A 21,130-nucleotide genomic window follows, 5' to 3' on the forward strand; every position below is an offset into this window, starting at 1 on the left:
TATTTGTCCATCCATGTTCCTAACAGCATTATTCACAGTAGCCAGAAAGTAGAAGCAACCTAAGTGCCCATTGATAGATAATAGATAAACATAATTCTGATACATGCTACATGGATGAACCTTGCACACATTCTCTTACATGAAATAAGACACTCAGAAAAGAACCAATATTGCATGATTCCACTTATAAAAAATTGTAATGAAATCCATAGAGACAGAGAATAGAATGGTAGTTGCCAGGGCCTGGGGAAACAGGGAAGGAGGAGTTAGTATTTAATGAGTACAGAAGTAATCAAGTGTGAAGTTCCAATAAACATAAAATTAATATGCAAGGCACACACACACATACACACACACACAAAACATCTCCTTGTAATGCATTCTTTTCTAGCAAGTCATTGGAGGGTTATTCTTCAAAAAAATTTTAAAGGGAGTAAACTAGGAAAATGGAAGACATGAAATCCTGGAAGCTGAAGAACCAACATAGGCATCAGAGAGAGGAAATGTTCTGGAGGGCAGTAAAGACACATTTCTGCAAGCCTGCTGTGGACACAGAGCAAAGGACACCCTGCATGGTTGAAGAAAGTCAGAAGTTATGGGGTACATTTCTTCAGAAAGACAAAGTGAATGTAATATCTGAAGCATTTGAAAGTCTTTTGAGGATCCCAGTATTTGGCAAAGAAGTCATGTTGAATATGTGCATGTAGAAATCTAAATGACGAAACAACATAAAATAAATCCACCTCCATACAAATTAAAGAAATCAAAAGTAATCATAGTTTAATTTTAATCCCAGTGGCAAAGAGAATATAATAGATATAAAATATTACAATTAGAGGGACACCTGGATGGCTCAGTCGGTTGGGCATCCAACTTCGACTCAGGTCATAATCTCATGGTTTGTGGGTTCGTGCCCCATGACGGGCTCTGTGCTGACAGCTCAGAGCCTGGAGTCTGCTTCAGATTCTGTGTCTCCCTCTCTCACTGCCCTCCCCCACTTGTACTTTCTCTTTCAAAAATACATAAACATTTAAAAAATGTTTAAATATTATGATTCTAGAGTATTTACCTTTGTACCCAATTAGCAATATGACATTTAAGGGACTATGGGGACGAATATAAACTGTATGTATAAGGAGGCATAAAAATATATATAGCTTTTTGCATTGGGAAGAAAACCAATTAGTAAAGCCTACAAATCAACTATAGCGACATCAGTGTGTTATTTACACACACGAAGATAAACACAATAATTGGAGGGAAGACAGAGAACATGGGCCTAGTGCATGCAGATGGATGAATGTGGGGGTAGAAACTTGTGGAATTTCCCCCTTCAGGTTTCTGTTTTCTCTCCGAGGTAGCAACTGACTCTCCAGCTGAGAGGAAGGATTGAAGAGAGAAGTATAGGTTAACTAGGACGAAGAAGAAAGTTTGAAATAGTCATCTCGGGAAATGAGAGAGGGGTAGGCTTGCTGGAAGTAATAGCAAAACATTCCTATGCTCAGTTGTGTTCTTTTAAATTCCTCTTTTTGTAGTATATCTAGGCGTGCCAGTTAACTGGGCTAAAGTAAATGGTTTACTTTCAACCTTGTATTCTCCATAATGTCAAATTACCAAAAATGGTTCTATTTCCTCTTGCTCATACTGTTGGGTTGAAATTCAGTTTTAAGTGTAAAACTTTAGACCCAAAGAAACTGTACACAAGAGTTGCTTAGTTGCATTTCACATTTAAAGATGTGAATCTGAGGGGCGCCTGGGTGGCTCAGTCGGTTGAGCATCCGACTTCGGCTCAGGTCTTGATCTCGCGGTTCATGTTTGTGCTCTGTCTCTCTCTGTCTTTCAAAAATGAATAAACATAACAAAAAATTAAAGATGTGAATCTGAAAGTGATGTTTCGGTGAAGTCCAAGCCTAACCGGTTCCCATGCACAGATGGACTGGGGCACCCTCTAAGTCCGCCATTGTTGGGATGGCTTTCATGTACCTCTGGTGCTATTTCCAAGTGGGTTTCTGGCTTCTTGATTCCTCCATCTCGTGGTCATCTCATCAGGTTCTAATTTATGGAACTCTGGATTCTTGACAAAGTCTGGCATGCAAACATGCATCATCTATTTTTCTTCCCTTCTTTTGTTTTTATAGTTAACCTGTGAAATTCATAAAGACAATGGTGCGGCCTCATAAGACATTTCTCTTTTTAGTTTTCAATTATGAAACACACATATCTCAAAAAACCAAGAACTGACTAACCAACAGGGTCATATTGACCCCTCTTCTCCTTATAAAAGTGTTTGTTTATAAGCTGTTGTTGCTAAGGGCAGGAAAATATCCCAAACTCAGTTAAGGCGGGGGGGGGGGGGGGGGGGGGGGGGCGGGGAGAAATTCTTTTAAAATCACGCACCACAAAACTTCTATTTAGCTATTCACAGCAGGAAACTCAGTAAAAATTATTTAAAGCACATTAATTCAAATCAGCACAGCCTACCTCTGTGAGAAAGTTGTTGCATAAAGGGAACAGTTTCTCTAATTAAATCTAAAAACTCTACAGCTGTGGAACTATAAATTTTTATCTATGCTAGCAGTAGCTGTAAAAGTGATTCTAAATTAAAATATTAACTTTTCCCCCCTACACACAATAAAAGACTTAAAACTTCCATAAAATGAATCAGATTGTGTTGGCCTTTCTAAGTGGGTGCCCCGACTTTGGCAGACTTTTCTTACCTCAGAATAAAGTGCTCTCCATTTGCCGTAATGCCTCATGATTGCTTCATTTTTTTGCCACTGTGACGTAAGATGGCTCAACCACAAAGGAGGGTACCACTTTGTTTGTTTTCTTTTCTTTCTTTCTTTCTTTTTTTTTCTTTTTTTAATCAGTTGTTATTCCTGATCTATCAGTTGAAACACACAATAACATCTGCTCTGTTGCCTGGTGAATAGTTAAATCTCCTCTCTCCAGGACAGGAAAATCTGTTTTCAGCACCTAAAGTATGGACTTCCCACATGTTCAAATATGCAGGTCCAAAACCTTGGCTGTGATATCTCTACTAAAAAGAGAGGAAAATATCACCCCAAAGGATCTGTTTCCAGAAAATCATCAGTGAGAATGTTGGATTGCTGGTTTTGATCCATTGAAAACTAGCAGATAATTGAAAGTTACCATTTGCTCCACTGATTCTAAGTTGCAGCTTGCTTGACACATTCTGTCATTTGGGTAAAGCTTCTTCCTATACCCACGCTGTCGGGGTGTATTTGGGAAGTATCTGAAGATCTTTCCTGGCTTTAGTGTGCCTTGTTAAAATAATCCTACTTGTGTAATGTCTAGCCTTTTGACCTTCACTGATTCGTGAGTTTTTACTATCTGTGCAGCAAATCGGAAATTCTACTGATGGCCTCTGAAAGCGGTATGTGTGTTGGTGTGAGGGAGGGGTGAAAGCATGCATATGAGCATCTGTGTTCTGTTGCCATCTGGCAAACATCCCCAGTAGCAAATATCCTCACCTTGAATGGATCCATTTATAAGGATCAGGGAGACATCCCACAGATCATTTTCAAAGTCACCGTCGTTTGAAAATAGAGGCCTGGCCATCTAAAAATGTTCTCCAGAGCCTCTTTGACCTTGCCCTTTCTCTTGACCCAAGGATTAGGAGATAACCATGGACGTGAAAATCTATGGGTTTTTTCTGATTAATGGCAACGGTATTTCATCTTTACAATCATGTGTTGTCACACCGTAGTCAAGTTCTGGTCCTAAATTAACTTAACTCCAGTATTGCCTCTTGAATTAAACTCATCTCCAAGCACTCATCATTCCTTGATTCCCCTGCTCTAGAGTCATAGAAAACATATGTTTCACTCTAACTACTGCATATTTTGTTTTTACTAGTGGTCTGATGTCAATGATGTTTCCGCAATGTGAAATTTACCATTCTAAGGTGTATTTTCTCTTTTCTTTTTCTTTAAATTTTTTTTACATTTATATATTTTTGAGAGACAGAGAACCAGTGGGGGAGGGGTAGAGAAAGAGGGAGACAGAATCCGAAGCAGGGCCCAAGCTCCGAGCTGTCAGCACAGAGCCTGACGTGAGGCTCCAACTCACAAACCATTAGATCATGACCTGAGTGGAAGTTGGCTGCTAACCAACTGAGCCATCCAGGTGCCCCAAGGTGCATTTTCATGTTTATATATTTTTAAATCTATGGGAGCTCTTCCCGTCAATGGGTACATTTACCAAATCATTTAACCTCTGTTGTAATGTTGCCAGAATATTGGTAAACTTTAAAACTGATAACACTTCAGAATCAAGACTGTTCATACCTTTTTGTTTCTGCTTGATATGATCCACTCCATCATACTGATAGCAGGAATAACGGTGAATTCATAACGGCACAGGTTTTGAAATGAAAGAAAGCTTTGGTTGACTTCGGGTTCTGTGTCCTTGGACACTTTTCTTAAATCCATGTGTATGCTGTGAACAGCAGTTAACTAATTCAGAGCATTGTTTTGAGCATTGAACAATGTCATGTGCAAACATGATGATTCCCCTTTCTTTTTCTCAAAGGACAAATTAATCAGTCCCTTAAAGGCCCAGAACATGTTTAATACTTGTCTTCTGTTAAGTATTGTAGGTGTCCAACATTGCTGTTATTAACTACAATATAAACCTAATTATTTAATGGTTGCCTAAGCCTCAAAAACGTCTGAAAATGCTGCAGAGAACAATGGAGGATAGGTGAATGGCCTCTGAGAAATTAAGTAAGATGTAATCAATTCATATGCTGGTACTAACCCACTTTACCAGCAGAAGAGGTTCAAACACTCTCATTTAAGGTGCAATTCTAGCAACACCGTTGCCTTTGTGTTGTATATTTCTAGCCCACTAGGTAGTGAGTGTGTGGGTATTGTAGGGGAAAGAATCCAGCTGAGATAGGTAAAGGGACAGCTGCCATGCCAAAAGAAAGGAAGACAAAACATTTCGTTTTGTATTTTTATCCAACTGTAATATATAAGAAACTTACTGGCAGTCTCTAAATATTGGGATAAGCAATTTTAAAGACCTTAGTTCCCCCTAATGGTATCCCAGCATGACAACCCAGAGCAAGAGTAGAAATTGTAGTCATCTCTGCCTTATCAAGAAAAGGTTATGGGGGTTTCATATACTCATTCAGGATTCGGGAAGGTGTGAACTATGTCTGAGAAAGACTTCTATCCATAGTGGTTAAAATAAATTTTGTGCACTTTAACTTTCAGCCATCTGGAAAATTCTTTGATCAGACTACCTTAGTCTTTGGTAAGGCCATAAGAACACGGTACTATTTTGCTTACCTGATGAAGAAAAATGAGTTAATTGCTTTAGAAAATGACTCTGACCATATGAGCATGAACAATGGATGACGGAAGCATTTGGATATAATGAAATGGTTCTGGCTTTTGATATCCTAGGCTTTGCACTTTAGCTATCTGGTGTAAGTTGAATTCCTTACTATATCAAAGCTTTCTTTGTATAATAGGAGTGATGATACTTAATTCATAAGCTATAATTTATATGAAGGTAAATGATTGAAACAAAGAGATACACTTTTTAAATTCTCATTAAATGGTGGTTGTGGTAGAATCGACAATTGTTAGTAACCATCATCATGATTTGTATTCCAACCATTATCATCGTAATATAATTCCCAGTAAACATGCCTTTATAATTAAATAAAAATTGACAGAGATCTAACTTATTTGCCCCAAATTTCTCTGCTTTGATCTTATCCCACTCCATTCGCCACAAGGAAATTAAGGAAATAGAGCATCTGATGTTGGAGTATGGATACAAACTCTACCGAGCTTCATCAAAGGGCATTGCTCCTTGCACTAATTTTTCCTATAGGTTTGGTATGTACCAAATGCCTCAAGGAGTAAGGACATTAATCTGCCAGACCCAGCAAGTGAACTGTTTTCTGTTTTCTTGTTTTTAATTAATTCTGGATCATATCTTGGAATTATAAAGACACTTAAATTTGTTTTATTATTGTTTTATTACATGTTCTTGCCAGGAATGATGCATACTGCACTCAAATCTCCAACCAGCCTGATGAATGGAGATAGGTCCACACCACCTTTCCTGAGATCCAGAATGCAATAAAGTATGGAAATGTGCCTAAATGTCTAAATTGCTCAGATAGCATGGTATGAAGGATGTGCATGGGCATTTGAATCTGTTCGTTTGTTTAAATTTCTTCAGCTTAATGTTCTGTGGCAAACAACCTCCACAGAAGTCCAGTAATCCTTGGCTCCTTTTACCCATCCTTCCGTTGAGTCAGTAGATATGACAGTGTGAGCTTTTTTCAGGTTGCTCAGAACAGGCATTATGGCTTTCACAGGGCACTCTTGGATCTCACATTCCAGGGAAATTGGCCGCCATGCCATGAACATACTCAAGCAATCCTGTGGAGAGGCCCATAGGGTGAGGACACGAGGCTTCTTCCAACATGTCACGTATGTGAGTGAAGCCACCTTAGAAATGGGTCCTCCAGCCCCAGTCAGACCTCAGCTGACTGAAGCCACATGAGACATTAGTCAGCTACTTCATGAGAAGAACCCAATTTCAGAACTGTCACGCCAAACCATTCCCGAGTCTCGGACCCAAAGAAACTATATCAATTACTGTTAATTAAATACTGCTGTTTAAAGTCACTACTTTTCTGCGTGATAAGTAATGCATTAGAAAATGAATACAACCTCTGGGACCTTTGGCAAGGGGTTTTCTTTTTTTTTCTTTTCTTTCTTTCTTTTTTTTTTTTTTTGAGCTCAGTGTCCTTATTTGCAAAATGAGCGAGGTGATATCTAGCTCACAGATTTTGCTTTCTTTTGTGTTGTCTCAAGATTAATTATCCCGGTATATCAACAGGACCTTGTACGTGGCAATAAATACTCCAAAAATGCAATTTGTGCTCACTTCCCCTAATTTATGGGAAATACACTGCTTTTCCTAAAATACCTTGTACTTGTAAGAAGAGATATTACATGTTTGGTTCCTATTTCCAGGGAGTAGGATAAATGTATGTGTAACGTAAGGCTTTGAGGTGCTAGAACAGGATTCTAAAATGGCCTGAAATGTCAGACGCTCCCCAGGGCAATAAAAAAAACATTTGTCCAAATATCAAGGGCTAGTTGCAGTATAGGAGGAAAGCAGTGTCAACCTTTATGTCATATCTTTGTAGGTTTGAAGACACAGAGGGAAAGGATAGAACAAGATTTCAGGGGTGGAAAAAAAAAAGTGTTCAGCACGTAGAGTAAAAGGTGGATGTGTGCCCTGATAATGTGTCCAGTGCAAACTATAAAACTATTTGTCTGACCCCAAGAGACACCCTCAAGTAAGCAATCACGGTAAAGACAATGACTGAGCTTCAGAGATCTGAATGTTCTGCTGTAAGATTCACTGTGAGAATTTGCCATCCCATTCATTGCTTCTTACTTACAGGATGGCTGCCACCATCCCCACCCCCTAGCTGTTCTGTTTGAGGTTAACCAGAAATGGGAAGTTGGGAAGCATCAAGGAATACAAAGACCACTCTGAGAATTACCACCTATACCGAAAATACGACTGTATCACAGTGACAAGAACTGCATTACCTGGTACCAGAGTTGCACTGGCCATTGAAGAGATGGGTTCTCGAGGTCAACACAGATGTGTGCACATTACAGTTTTGCTGTTAAGGAAGAAATGGAAGTAAAGATCACATTCGGTAGCCAGCAATGCCTGCCATACGTGTCAAGTAGAACAAAAGTACATGTGATCAGTTCTTATTATCTCTGATAGTTAGGTTCTATAAAGTTGCCACACAATGAACTAATGAAAACTGAAGCTTTTAGGGAAAATACAGGGGTCCTCTGAGCCCCTGGCCATGACACTTTCATCAGCTAGTCAGCACAATTTTGTTTGATGTCTATTTGTTTTTAAAGGTCGTTATTTAATATACACGGTGATTAATTAACATTGAACTCACACTGAAATGTACTACAACGCATGCCTGAGTTAAACTTACCTATCACATGTATTTCCTCCATAAGGCACATCACAGCTTTCTTGTGCTTAGGAACAGCAGGCAGCATTTCAGCACTAGGTTTGTAGGCCATTTTCAACAGTAAAATCATTAACCAAAAGCACAAAAGTGTTAAAAGAATAAATAAAGCAGCACTAACTATGCTGAGAAAGGATGCTTGTTTATAGTATGAGAGCTGAAATAAGAAGGCAGAGTATCACCCTGTTTGACCTCACCTGGGAATATGTCCATAGGACAGCTCAAATTTTTGATGCTCTGCACCTGTCTAGGAATGATCAGACAAAAGCACATGAGTATTGATTTGGGATTGCAAATAAACTTTAGTGATTAGGTGAATTCGCAAATATGGAATATGTGAATGAATAATGGTGAAGTGTAATATATTTGAGGCTGGTCGGGTGGGGGATGAGAATGGGGATCTGAGGGGCACAACTACCAACTTGCAAGCACTCTGTAGAGTCAAGCACTAAATATTTAACTGCTAATGTTATAAATGTATGGGGCACCAGGGTGGTTTAGTCAGTAAGCGTCTGACTTGGGCTCAGGTCATGATCTCGCGGTTTGTGAGTTCAAGCCCCACGTCAGGCTCTGTGTTGACAGCTCAGAGTCTGGAGCCTGCTTCGGATTCTGTGTCTCCCTCTCTCTCTATCCCTCCCCAGCTCTTGCTCTGTCTGTCTGTCTTCTCTCTCAAAAGAAGAGAGAAAGAAAGAAAGAAAGAAAGAAAGAAAGAAAGAAAGAAAGAAGAAAGAAAGAAAGAAAGAAAGAAAGAAAGAAAGAAAGAAAGAAAATGTAGAAGGGTGTTCCACAGAAAAGGAAAGCCACAAAAAGTGCATAGATGTGTTATTTCTCTTTGGATCTTCTGATGTCATGTATGATGAAGAAGGAAAATAATAACACTGGCACACATAAGGTTTCAGACAATTTTGAAATAAATAAGTTATATATCACCTTTGGGCTTTCAGGTGATCCTGTGGCTATTTTTACAATTCCCTTAATTGAGGCTAGATATGGGAGGGAACATATTCTGTCAGAAATCAGATTAATGCATGGTCTGTCCAAACATCCTCTGAGTTATCTATCAATGTCAATGGAGCCTAACCTTGTCTGACCATCACTGAACAAGTGAATGCATATTTTGTTCTTGATTAAAGGGACAAATATCTGTTCTTGCTTTATTTGGCCAGCGAGAACCTGGGACTGGGAGGAAAGACATACCCAAATTCATGTGGTGTGTTTGCTTGAGGTGGCTATTAGCATAATGACCTCTAAATTTCCTTCCAACACCAAGGCTTTGTTTTCTGGGGGATCTATCACACAACCAGTCGTTGGTTAAGTGCTGTATATGGTATAGTGCATCTGTAATATGATAAGCATCATTTGCACTCAAGGAAGCTAATTATTATAAACACAAAAACAACCAGAGGGAAATCAAACAGAAACTACAATGATATGTTAAGTTGGATATGGGATGAGACTAATGAGAAAATCTTCAGGAAGGAGGTGAGCCTTGATTATTGGCCTTAAAAAGAAACAGAAAGAGGGGCGCCTAGGTGGCTCAGTCGGTTGAACATCCAACTTTGGCTCAGGTCGTGATCTCACAGCTCGTGAGTTCGAGCCCCACGTCAGGCTCTGTGCTGACAGCTCAGACCCTGCTTCCAATTCTGTGTCTCTGGCTCTCCCTGCCCCTCCCCTGCCCACTCTCTCTCTCTCTCTCTCTCAAAAATAAAAAACATTAAAAATTTTTAAATAAAAAAAGAAACAGAGTATTGCTAGCTTAAAAATAATAGTAATTGCTTTTTTTTAATTCAAAAAATATACACTGAATGCACATTGTGACAGTAACTTTGAAGCAGTGGAGATGGAAGGGTAAACAAAACAAAACTCATGGATAAAAGAAAACAATACTTGCATTGAGTACCTAAGGTATGCAAAGTTGTTGTAAGATACTTCCTATATCAACCGTGAATTCTTACAGTAACAATGTAGATTAAATACTGTATTAAATAAATAGAAAGTTATTTATCCACGGCCAGAGACTAGTAAGTGGTGGTAAAGGCAAGGCTGTAAGTAGTACCAGGAGACCTTTGTTTTATATATATATATATATATGTATATATATATATACATATATATATATATATACATATATATATTTTTTCCTAGATGAATGCAGACTGGAAACCTAATGCTAATTGAAATTAACTATGGGTTATAACTAAGTATATATTAGTTGATTCTTAAGATCCTTGGAAATCAGAGGAATGATGGGAGAGAATATGTAGGACAAAGTTTCCGAAGAGAGAATTAAAAGGTGAAATAAGATACAAACAGAGAGGGAGGCAAGCTGTAGGAGACTCTTAAATACAGAGAACCAACTAAGGGTTGATGGGCAGGGGGAAAAAGGGGAATGGGCATTAAGAAGGGTACTTTTCAGGATGAGCCCTGGGTGTTATATATAAGTAATGAATCACTGGGTTCTACTCCTTAAGCCAAGACAATACTGTATGTTAACTAACTTGAGAAAAGAAGGAAGGAAAGAAAGAAAGAAAAAGAAAGAAAGAAAGAAAGAAAGAAAGAGAAAAAGAAGAAAGAAAAGAAAGAAAGAAAAAAAGAAAGAAGGAAAAAGAAAGAAGAAAGAAAAGAAAGAAACAGAGAGAAAGAAAGAAGTAAAGAAAAGAAAGAAAGAAAGAAAGAAAGAAAGAAAGAAAGAAAGAAAGAAAGAAAATACATGTTTTGGCCGATAGGAGGGGAAGCAAAATTATTCAGTTGTGCCTTCAACCTGAGGAGGGCACATGTCTTGTTTCTTCATTGGCAGATTCCATCCCATCAAACTCTCAAAGGGATTTCTGAGAGAACAAAAATAGTGATGAGGGGAGGAAGTCTGTTTTAATATATGTCTAATATTTGAACAACTCATAAGTTAAAGTGTAAGTAAAATCAGCTGCTTAGGAAAAGACACAAGCCAAGAGGTTCTGACCCAAAGATAAGATTTAGAGTAAACTACCAGAGGTTTTCTTTATCTTCAGAGACTTCTCATCTTACTAACTCTTGGCTTTTCCTTCAAGTGTTTAATAAGCTTATGATTTAAATGAATATCTTGCTATTCAAATTTGGGTAAAGTATGGGGGGGGGTAAAGTTGTATTAATTTATATCTTTTCCACTTGAATATAACTTGAAACTTGCTAGTTGTGAGGGTGAGCTCATTTGGAAAATTGTAGTTCTGAATCTCCTATTGAAATCCAAGCAACAAATTGTCTCGGGGATTAAAGGACACAGGACTACTGTCACTGGTGGCTAGACAGTCAATGAAACAAAAATCAACAAACTCTTTAAGGTAATATTAAGAAAGAAATCAGGGGTGCCTGGGTGGCTCAGTTGGTTGAGCAACCAACTTCAGCTCAGGTCATGATCTCATACATAGTTTGTGGGTTTGAGCCCCGCGCTGGGCTCACTGCTGTTGGCATGAAGCCCGCTTTGCTCTGAATCATCTGTCCCCCTCTAGCTTGTCCCTCCCCCGCTTGTGCTCTCTCTCTCTCTCAAAAATAAACATTTAATATAAAAGTAAAATATCTTTAATGAAATCAAGACAGCTACCAAGGCACTTACATGCTTAACTTGGAAGTGGGCATAGGAAATAATAAAAGAAGTAATCCAGGTCTGAGAGAATTGCAGTAAAAACAAAACATTGTAACTATTGTTATGGACTGAATTGGTTCCTTTCACCCAAATGTAGGTGTTGAAATCCCAACTACCAAGTTGCCTATATTTGGAGATAGGGCCTTTAAACAGGAATTAAGTTTAAATGAGATCATATGGGTGGGACTCTGAGACAATATGAATGGCGTCCTTGTGAAAAGAGAAATAGATACCAAGGATGCATACCCACAGAGGAAAAACCGTGTGAGGGCACACTGAGAAGGTGGGTGTCTTTCAGCCAGCATGCGACTTATCAAGCCAAGACCTTCAGAACTGTTAGAAAACAAATGTATGTTATTCAAGCCACCCAGTCTGTGGTATTTTGTCATGGCAGACTTAGTGGACTCATAAAATTACATATGGCTGCTGTTTCGGAAGGTATCAGTAAGTAGAGATATAACTTCTCCTAGAAAAGACAAGACTTGAATATATAGGATAATGTGTAACCTAAATTTTTAAGGTATAATTAAGATGGGCTACAACAATGAATACAGTAGGAGACTGGAAACTATAAGACGAAGCACCATTTTGCCTGTCTGGGCCTTGGTTCTTTGTGGAGAGTTAAAAAGTGAAACTCTTCTTTGAGAATATTCGTATTATGAGCTGGCATTTATAGATGTGTAGATGTATCGGGCCATAATGACACTATATATGCTACCTAAAATCTCTTTTGGACCTGGTTTGGTTAAGCCCTGGCACTTGAAGAAAGCAAACTTAAATCTTGTATGAGGGAGTTCTCTTTAAACACACACCTGATCCCAAGGACCAAGAGCAAATAATTAAAAATCATTTAACTCCAGAAGATAAAAGCCATTACAGATGTAGGGTAACAAGATTAATCTACAAACTCAGATCCACAAAGATTACAGGTTGGAATTATGGAGTACATAATGTTAAAGAAACTAATTACAAAATACATGGTAGTTTAATTCACGACAGACATACGAAATAGCAAAATTTACATTCTGACCTGAAGGGAACTTTTAGAAAAGAAAGAAAGAAAGAAAGAAAGAAAGAAAGAAAGAAAGAAAGAAAGAAAGAAAGAAAGAAAGAAAGAAACCTAAGACAATCTTTAAACTGATTTAAAAAAAAAAACTGATCTTCAAATATTGAAGTCTCCTAATCACAATTATTGCAGAGCACATTAAGGACAAGAAATATTTTGACGAGGAACCTGAAAAACAAACAAGAAAAATTGGGGATTTGGGTACGAGGGCTTGATAATAGAGAAGCACCTGGCTGGCTCAGTCAGTTAAGCATCCAGCTTCGACTCAGGTCATGATCTCTCATGGTTCATGAGTTCAAGCCCCATGTGGGGCTCTGTGCTGACAGCTTGGAGCCTGGAGCCTACTTCAGATGCTGTGTCTCCCTCTCTCTCTGCCCCTCCCTCCTCTCGCACTCTGTCTCTCTCTCTCACTCTCAAAAATAAATAAACATTAAAAAAAATTTAAAAACGAGAGAGATCAGCAACAGCTGTGGAACCCAAAAAAGAGTAGAATAATCTAATTAAATATGAAAAATTATGTTAATTTAGAATTTCATAGGCAGTGAATATGCATTTCAAGATTGAATGTAGAAAAAAAAAACATTCAGATAAATCAAATTCAGAGTTTGACATTACCTTAGCTGCAATAAACATAGTTTAAAAAATTGACCTCGCATTGAGGAAATATGCCCACATTGCAACATCTGAATTGTTCTTCAGACCAATAAGGAATGAAAGCTGAAGACAGTCCTCCAAATATGTGCTGAAACACAAGACTCAAAAGAACACATTATTAAATATTTATAACTTTTGGAAAAGAAATGATAGAACCAAGATATATAATAATATCCAATGATGCAAGGAGGGAAAAACTGGTTTTATTTTAAGAACCTTCTATTGCCTGGGGAAAAAAAAAATAAAGGTGGTGATTAACTTCAGAATTTGATGAACCACACATAATTACTAAAATGAAATAGAGTACATCATTTACAAATTAGCAGAATACAGAAATGGAATCACGAAAATATGCAATGAAAGGAAAGGAAGAGTGTAGGTGGGTACATATTTCAATATACTAGTATGCATATTAAATATGGCAAGTAAAATAAAAATTGGTGTGACTCAAAAAGGCAAATGATGCCAAATACTGATCACAGTGACATCTGTTAAAAGAAACTCAAAAATTAAGAGGAACAATGTAGGAAATAAAATATGATTCAAGTTTAAACACTTGAACATTTTATAAGTGTAGAGGTTTGTCAACAGCAAAAAATGAAGATAACCAAACATCACTAAGGGATAAGGAGGGCCATCAGTGTATGATGGTAAGAGAAAGATATTGCAGTTCTCAACTTTTGCACATTTAGTAATATAACCTCATATATGAAACAAAACCAGGAAGAAGTAAATATATCTACAATCAGAGCTGAAAACTTGAACAAACCTCTGTTCACAGACTATAAAATATTGAAATAAGATAATTACCACATGTAATCTAAAAAATTACATGTTATGCTGCTACCACAGGTGAAAATACACATAATTTTCGAGAAACAATGTAAAACAGGTGACTGTTGATGTCTTTCCAAGATATATGACATTTCTGTACAAGTTTAAAGACTTTTCATTAAACAGGTTACATTCTCAGATGCCAAAGCATTCATTTAAGAAATCAATAAAAAGGATAACTAAATGTAAATTAAATTTTCTGTGCAGATTTGGAAAGCTCAAATACACTTGAAACATAACATACAATGGATATCTGAACATTTTTAGATCTTGAAAATATACTTTTTAACCTTAGGGAATTTTGCCATCCCAGAACTTATACTGAGATAAAAGAAAGACTGGAAATCAACGCAGGGAAAATGGAATTTTTTGAAAAAAAAGAAAAAGAAAAAAAAAAAGAAAAATAACACATCAGGAACAAGAAAGTAGAAAAAAACCAGAAAATAAAGAAATAGAAAACAGGTATTAAATATGTTTAGGAAAATCAAAGCTAGTTCTTAAAAGAAACTAACAATACACTGACAAAATTGTTCAAGAGAAAAAGAGAAACCTAGATAAACAATATTAGAAATGTAGCTAAGTCAGATGCTTAACTGACTGAGTCACCCAAGAACCCCAAGAAATGGACAATTTTATAGAATAATAGCAAGGACCAGAATTAATCAAGAATATATTGAAATTTTAAGTTATTCTATTACTCAATAAAATTATTTTCATGAAAATATTCAGGAACAGATATTTTTATAGGGAAGATCTATAAAACATTCAAGCAGAAGATACGAATTTTAACCAAAACTTTTTAATTGTGGTAAAATATGCATGACATATTATTTACCACTTTAATCATATTTCAGTGTACAGTGTTTTAATGTTTATTTATTTTTGAGAGCTAGAAACGATCAGAGTGTGAGCGGGAAGGGACAGAGAGAGAGGGAGACACAGAATCCGAAGCAGGCTCCAGGCTCTGAGCTGTCAGCACAGAGCCCAACGCTGGGCTCGAACCCACCACCCATGAGATCATGACCTCAGCTGAAGTCAGACGCTTAACCAACTGAGCCACCCAGGCGCCCCCAGTGTACAGTGTCTTAAACTATAAAACATTGTGATCAGTATGGCTTATTCAAAAAAGGCAACTTTCTGTGGCTATTAAAATGCATTGTCACTTGTCATATAACAGAAAAAAGTGGAAAACCTATGTAATCGTATGAATTGATGCAGAAAGTAATATTAGATACAATTGCACAATCATTCATGGTGAAAACGAAACACTAAAAAAGCCTGGATAAACATAAAGGACCTTTCTTCATTTGATAAAGTTTATTTTCAAAAAGCTTATATCAATGATTATTCTCAAAAGTAAGACATTTAAGTTATTCTTGTTAAAGTGAATAATAAGCAATGACATCTGTGAGCAACATGTCCATCCATATTGTACTAGAGGTACTGGCCTGCACAATACAAGAGGAAAAAAAATTCTATGAGAATGGGGAAGTAAGTGACATAAAGATGCTATTATTTTCTAATGACTTGTACTACACAAGGTTGCTTATGTACAAAAGCCAAAAAAATAGACAAACAGAAAGTTACAGTAATAACTATTTTTCTCTAAATAAGCTACTAGAAGGTTCATATATAGAAGTTGACTGCACCCATGAATTCCAATAACAGATGCAAAGAAGAAATTTCAATAAAATATATCATTTATAACAGGAAAAATTTGGTGTAAAAAATTAACAAATGTGTGCAATAATTTCATTAGGAAATTATAAAAATTCCAAAAGGCATTGAAGAAGAAAAGAAGAGACATGCAATGGGTTAGGATAAAGAAAATTAATATCATTAATGATGTTAAGGCACTTCAAATTTACTAAAACATTCAAAGAAATTCCAAACAATATACCAAATGAATTTTCTGTTATGTTGACAACCCATTTTAAATATTTTATTTCCTTTTTTCTAACTTTAGATACAGTTAAAGTACAGTAAATTGCACACATATAAACTTTGACATAGTGTACAACCATGAATCAGTCACCACAATCAAAATAGCAGGCATTTCAATTGCCATGAAAAGTTCACGCCTCTTTGTGACCAACATCCCACCCAAACTGTGAGCTCATGACCTTAGCCAAAATCAATAGTTGGATGCTTAACCAACTGAGCCACCCCAGAGCCTCATGATTTTCAAATCCAGCCATGTTGTTGCATGCATCACCAGTTTTATCCTTTATGTTGCATAGTAATATTTCTATTGTATGAATATAGCACAGTCTGTTTATCCATTCACATGGTGATGAAACTGTGAGTTGTTTCCAGTTTGAGGCTAATATAAAGAAAGCCATGATGAGGGGGGCGCCTGAGTGGCTCAGCTGGTTAATCGTCCAACTTCAGCTGGTCATGATATCCTCCTTGGTGAGTTCAAGCCCCACGTCGGGCTCTGTGCTGACAGTTCAGAGCCTGGAGCCTACTTCAGATTCTGTGTCCCCCTCTCTCTCTGCTCCTCCCCCACTTGCTTTCTGTGTTCTCTCAAAAATTGAACACATTAAAAAAAATTTAATAAAATAAAAAAGAAAGCCACTATGGACATTCACACATAAGTATTTGTGTGTACATGTTTTCATTTATTTAGGGTATCTGCCTACAGATGGAATTTCTGATCATATGACCTGATGATGGGTACAATATTAACTTTTCAAGAAAGTTCCAAATTGTTTTCTACAGTGGTTATAAAATTTTACATTCCCACCATCAATTATGAGAATGTCAGTTACTTCACATCCTTGCCAACATGAGGTATGGTGTTGGCAAAGAATATAAGTAATCGTATATTCCTTAATTTTAGCCTTTCTAATGTGTGTGGAGTGATATCGCTAAGATTTTAATTCACATTGTTTATTTATTAATGTTACCATGAATCTTTTCATGTGCTTATTGGTCATTTGTGCATTTGTCATGATTCATCTACACAAATATTTTGACATTCAAAAAATATATTAGGTTACTCATCTCTTATTATTTCTGAGAATTATTTATATCCCCTGGATACAAGTTGTTTTCCTGGCATACAATTTATCAGTGTTTTCTCCCACTATATGGCTTATGTTGTTGTTTTAACGGTCTTTCAAAAAATAAAATTTCTAGGGGCGCCTGGGTGGCTCAGTCGGTTAAGCGTCCAACTTCAGCTCAGGTCACCATCTCGCGGTCCGTGGGTTCGAGCCCCGCGTCAGGCTCTGGGCTAATGGCTCAGAGCCTGGAGCCTGTTTCTGATTCTGTGTCTCCCTCTCTCTCTGCCCCTCCCCCGTTCATGCTCTGTCTCTCTCTGTCTCAAAAATAAATAAACATTAAAAAAATTTAAAAATAAAATAAAATTTCTAACTTTGATGAAATACGATTTATCAAGTCCAAAAACGGTAATAATGTCGACATAATCAATTCCAACATCTTACTGGCTTAACACAACCAAAGTATATTTCATACAAAATTAGTTTCCATTGGCTGAGGGATTTTCTCACTCAGAGATCCACACAGAAGGACTTTTACTTTGACACACAACTCACCCACTATCCCTTCAGCAAGGGTAAGAGAGGGTGGCAAATCATATACTGGCTCTTCAAATTTCATCTATGAAGTAACACAGGTTGGTTCTACAGGTGTTTTGTTGCTCAAAGCAAGTCATAGGATCACACTTAATTTCAAAAGGTCTGAGAAATTTTTGTATAAGTATATTGCCTTGTACGGAGGTCACAATATTATTTCACATATGAAATCACATGTGTGGAAATGGGATTATTTACCTCCATTAACAGAGGTATACGTCATACCTGAAACTTTCCAACAATATGGACTTGACCTCTGGGTTATAATTATTTAGAACACTGCCTTTCACTCTGGAATAAGAACTCTCATTCATATATACACACACATACATACATACGCATATGTATGTATACACGCATACATATATACATATATATACCTACATATATATATCACATACATATACATACATATATCATATACCATATACCTATGGTATATATAGGTATATATATCATATACCTATACATATATATATCATATATATATACACATATCATATATATACACACTATATATATATCTCATATACATATATATATACTATATATCTCCCATATATATATGTGTGTATATATATATGTATGTATCAATAAGAAAAATACAAACAGCATGACAAAAAAATGAGCAAAAGAACAGATGGCATTTAAGAAAAGAGGAAATTTAAATGGCTTCTAAACCAGTAAGAATACAGCCACCCTTTTTAGTAATGCATATCAAAGTTACCATTTTGAACAAGTACATGACCTATGTCACAGCAACTTGATTCCCAAGAATAAATGTTGGAAAAACTGTTGCACATGAACCAGGAAACATACAAAGGAATGTGTACAGCCACAATGTTCATAACAGCACAATCTGGAAACTACTCAAATGTATACTCACAGAATAATAGCTAAATAAATTATGGTACTTTCATACAATTTAATACAATATTGCAGGAGAAAAGGACTTCAGCAACTAGTATCAAGATGAATAAATCTCTAACATACAATTGTTAGTAAAATTGTAGTCTGAAATAAGATATATACAGTGTAATGACATTCTTAGAAAATTAAAAGAAAATAAAATTAAATAATATGCCAATTAGGGATATGTAACAAAAAAACTCAATACTTACTGAACAAGAAAATGTACAAACCCAGGATAGTAGTTATATGAGCAGTGGATGTTAGAATGGGGAATGTGGAAGCTAGGGGCTTAAACACGTGGTAACATAGTGCCCTTAACATTGGTAATGCTTGCAAGGATTTGTTTTATTATATTTGTAATGTTACATTCAGATTATATACACTTTTTTGTATATCTGAAATATTTAACACTGATTTTAAAGAAAGAAATGTAAAGTAAATGTGATTTTGCCTTAAATCCTCCAACATTATATTCATTTTTTAAGTTTATTTATTTTGAGAAGAAAGAGAGAGAGACAGCATGAGCATGAGGAGGGGAAGGGCAGAGAGAGAGGGAGAGAGAGAATCCCAAGCAAGCTTCAGGCTGTCAGCACAGAGCCCAAGGAGGGGTTCAATCCCATAAACCCTGAGACTGTGACTTGAATGGAAATCAAGAGTTGAACACTTAACTGATTGATCCACCCAGGCACCCTTAAGGCTTTTGTTTGTTTGTTTGTTTGTTTGTTTGTTTTTAAGGTTTATTAAATCGTCCAACCTTATAGACTTGATTTCTGGGTTGTAAATATTGGACACATTGTCCCCCACTCTGAAAGCAGTGGTCACATGATGCAGTGGGGAAGAACACTACATAGGACATCAGAGGAGGTGGCCTCCAGAGTGGTCAGAGCCTGGAAAGCAAACTTGTTTTATTACTTCAAACAAGTATCTTAACTCCTGTGATTTTTCTTATTTGCAAAATGTAGGAAATCGAAGTGGGGCACCCAGATGGCTAAGAGACACATGAAGATATGCTCCACATCAGTCATCATCAGGGAAATACAAATCAAAGCCACAATGAGATACCACCTCACACCGGTCAGAACGGTTAAAATGAACAACTCAGGAAACAACAGGGGTGGGCAAGGATGCGAAGAAGGAACCCTCTTACACTGTTGGTGGGAATACAAACTGGTGCAGCCACTCTGGAAAACAGTAAGGAGGTTCCTCAAAAAGTTAAAAATAGAACTACCTTACGACCCAGCAATTGCACTACTAGGTGCTTATGCAAAAGATACAAAAATGCTGATTTGAAGGGGTATGTGCACCCCAATGTTTATAGCAGCACTATCAACAATAGCCAAAGTATGGAAAGAGCCCAAATGTCCATCTACTGAAGAATGGATAAAGAAGATGGGATATATACATACGTGCGTGCGCACGTGCACACACACACACACACACACACACACACACACACAATGGAATACCATTTGGCAATCAAAAAGAATGAAATCTTGCCATTTGCAACAATGTTTGGATAGAACTAGAGTGTCTTATGCTAAGTGAAATCAGTCAGTTAGGGAAAGACAAATATCATATCATTTCACTCATGTGTGGAATTTAAGAAACAAAACAGATAAACATAGGGAAAGGGAGAGAAAAATAAGATAAAAACAGAGAAGCAGGCAAACCATAAGAGACTCTTAAATGCAGAGAGAAAACCGAGAGTTGCTGGCCAGGTGTTGGGTGGGGGGATGCGCTAAATGGGTGACGGGCATTGAGGAGCGCACTTGTTGGGATGAGCACTGGGTATCATATGTGAGTGATGAATCACTCGGTTCTATTCCTGAAACCAATACCACACCGTATTGAATTTAAATAAATAAATCTAAAAAAAATACAACAAAGTAGGTGTTTTTTAAGTCCAATCCTACTATAATATCACACGACTGAACTGTTTTTAATGAAGAAAATGCAGATAGAGTGCTTTAAGAATCCAAGAAAAAGCACACGCTTTCCGTTTTCCATTTGCTAAAACTTCAATAGTTGAGAGGTCACAATACTATTTCCCATGTGAAATAACATATGTGAAGAAAGTGTTATTTTTCCCATGTTGAGCTACGGGTTGACTCAAATATGAATATAAACTTAGTAAGTGTCATAGCTGGGTCTCCAATTCAGACTGTCCACCTTCTGCCATCCTATTTGTTTGACTACACTAAAGTGTTGTTCTTTATTTATGAACCTCAAAGAAGAAATGCTAGAGCTTCAGAAGGAAAATGACTAAAAGGTGGAGGGAATGCTTTATGAGTAAAAAGGAAAGAGATTATGACTTAACTAGGTTTCAGTGGGAAAAGGGATGGGAAGAAAAATAGATTAATCAAAAAGCCTATTACATTTTAGAC

The sequence above is a fragment of the Prionailurus bengalensis genome, chromosome C1 (genome assembly GCF_016509475.1).
Source record: "Prionailurus bengalensis isolate Pbe53 chromosome C1, Fcat_Pben_1.1_paternal_pri, whole genome shotgun sequence".
NCBI lineage: Eukaryota > Metazoa > Chordata > Mammalia > Carnivora > Felidae > Prionailurus > Prionailurus bengalensis.